This window comes from Montipora foliosa, chromosome 5 (genome assembly GCF_036669935.1).
Source record: "Montipora foliosa isolate CH-2021 chromosome 5, ASM3666993v2, whole genome shotgun sequence".
Lineage (NCBI taxonomy): Eukaryota > Metazoa > Cnidaria > Anthozoa > Scleractinia > Acroporidae > Montipora > Montipora foliosa.
Genome location: NC_090873.1, coordinates 48212329 through 48214828, shown reverse-complemented (window position 1 = coordinate 48214828; position 2500 = coordinate 48212329). Strand labels below are relative to the sequence as shown.

Sequence of the window (2500 nt, the reverse complement as noted above, 5' to 3'; positions counted from 1 at the left end):
TATTTATATATGGCGTCACCCTTTGATCACCTAGGCGACGTTGTCAAACAAAGAGAATTGCAACGTTATTCTTTCGCCCGTTGTTCTTCCAGATTTCGCAAAATGAAGCCCAACACTTAAAAAGATAAAGTTTTGAGATGAATTTTGCGTCGAAATTTAAAAAGAGCAAGAGAACAAAAAGTACGTGATGTCGATAACTAAACTGATTAAGGGCCTGATTACGTGGTGAGTTTTAGCGCGGGCTGAAATTTCGCTCCGCCCACCGGGCTGGGTGCAAAACGCAAATTTCAATGTGAAAACTTACTGAGATGCGAAGACACAATCGATGCGTATCCTCACTTTTCTTTTTCAGCCCGAGCTGATAAATCAATAGCGATTATTTGGATTTTTCAGCCCGTTTGCCCGAGCTAAAAATCCTAGCCCGGTATATCTGAAAATCCTAGCCTGGTTTCAGATACCGGGCTAGGATTTTCAGCCAGGGCTGAAACCTTCTCCATGTAATCGCCACTTTCTTTTTAAGAGGATTTCTTTCAGAACCCGGGCTGCAGCCCGGCTAAGCGGGCCTAAGCCCGGGCAAACGGGCTGAAAATCCATGTACACGCTATTGTTTTATCAGCCCGGGCTGGAAAAGGAACGTGAGCAAGCGCATCGACTGTGTTTTCACATCTCAGTAAAATTTTTTCATGGAAATTTGCGTTTTGCGCACGAGCTGAAATTGAGAATGTAACCGCAACAAAATTTCAGCCCGGTTGGTTGGATGGAAATTTCAGCCAGGGCTGAAACTCACCATGTATTAAATCAGGCCCTAAACTAACAAGTTCGCGACTTTGATTTGGCTAGCCCGGTTGAGTGGAATGCACATCGGTCCACCACCACGCTAAGCACCTTTACTAGTAAAAGAAGATATAAAAACATGGATGTTTAGAGAAGCTTTTAATATATACTTCACATGATGAATTTCAAGGGCTAGTTGGAAAATCAGGACTGGACTCTGGACTTGACTGGACTGGACTCTGGACTAGACTCTGGACTGGACTGGACTAGACTAGACTGCGCGGGAGAGGTGCAAGGGATTAGTCTTTTCGAATCAGTTTTGGTTAATTCTGCTTATATTTTTCGGTTTCATTACAAATAATCACCCGAGGTCAATTGTTAACACAGCAGTATGTGGCGCCAGCAGTATTTACAAGCTACGCTACACATACTTAGAAAGTTCTCCTTTAATACCATCCCTCACGCTGTGTTTTCCGTTGTAATTCCTCACGGAGAGTTTCACTGTGGGTGAAGAGGTCACATACAAAACACAGACTCCGCAACTATTTTTAATTTTAGACAAAATCATGACCTGTGAAACATGACCTGCCAATTTTTTTAAAAAATGTGCGAAATTGACTTGAGTCTCGTTCCCAATACCCCTTGTGACTTTTCTTGTCAATGCTTTCAATCAGTAATCTGTCTTTTACCCTTTTAAATATAACGCAATATATATTTTTGTCACATTCTATTTTGTGCTTTCTTTCATGAATGCCAAAGGACTCAGGCTTCGCTTCATTTATCCAGCTTACTGAGTTGTACCAAGCTCGTTATTCGAGTGGGTTCTGGAGAATACGTGTCACGCGAGACAATGTTGATAAATCTACCGAGTTACTGCACAACATCTTGAACATCTTGAAGCCAATAGCGCCGATAACGCTATTATGGATATAAACATCATTGTAAAACACTAACCAACTGATAACGAAATGCAATTGCAGTAAATGTCCATTGAAATGTGTTAAGTGATAATCATACCTGTGCAGAATGCACAATGCCAGAACATGTCGTCATCAAAAGGGCTTAATGCACAAACTTGGTGATAACTATTATCACCGGCAGGCATCGCACTGTATCCACTCCACAATTTTAGCCTTTTTTCATGTTAATTTTGGGTCTTTTTTTAGAATCGCGTGATGTAAGAACGAGAATGAAATCGGAAATTGCTGCAATCAATTGCCGGTTTTCACCGTCACACCATCATCAAAACAATTCAACAAATAAAGTAAAAAATCAAAGAGGTAAAAGAAGATGAATATTCAAACAGTCTCGCAAAGGTTCAGGTCTGTGCGATTTTTCGTGCGGGAGATATTGGAAAAATTGGTTTACTCAAATTTACAAGGCTTTGTATGGTGACGCCGTGTTTGTGTCCCTCTCAGGGGCACAAATAAGGCGGCCGGCAGCTAACAAAAACATATGTCATTGAGTTTTGATATATGGCCCTGGTCGCACTTGAGACAAACATTTGAAATGTCCTAAGATTTTACCTACAAAGTTGTTTTAAAACTAGTCCCAGACAGTATTAGACATTCCGGTTTAGGGCCGCATTTACAGAGACAATCAACCATGACATATGGTAAAGTAAACAAAAGTCTTGTCACTTTGTTCCAGTGAACTTTTTATTCGATGATCAATTCACCATTATATGATTCGAAGGATTGCAATAAAAAAGGCTTATATATGAAAT

The 2500-nt window shown here is 40.6% G+C and overlaps 1 protein-coding gene across 2 annotated transcripts in view; it reads right to left on the bottom strand.

Moving 5' to 3' along the window:
* The window catches only part of LOC138004565 (uncharacterized), an 82295-nt gene extending 82227 nt beyond the window's left edge, over positions 1-68 (bottom strand). The window contains exon 1 of one of the 2 annotated variants that reach the window (XM_068851120.1): positions 1-68. This exon is cut by the window's left edge and continues 283 nt beyond it. The gene's annotated coding sequence lies outside the window, so the exon portion shown is untranslated. The other variant, XM_068851117.1, reaches the window with a different exon arrangement.
* Between the last annotated feature and the right edge of the window lie 2432 nt (positions 69-2500).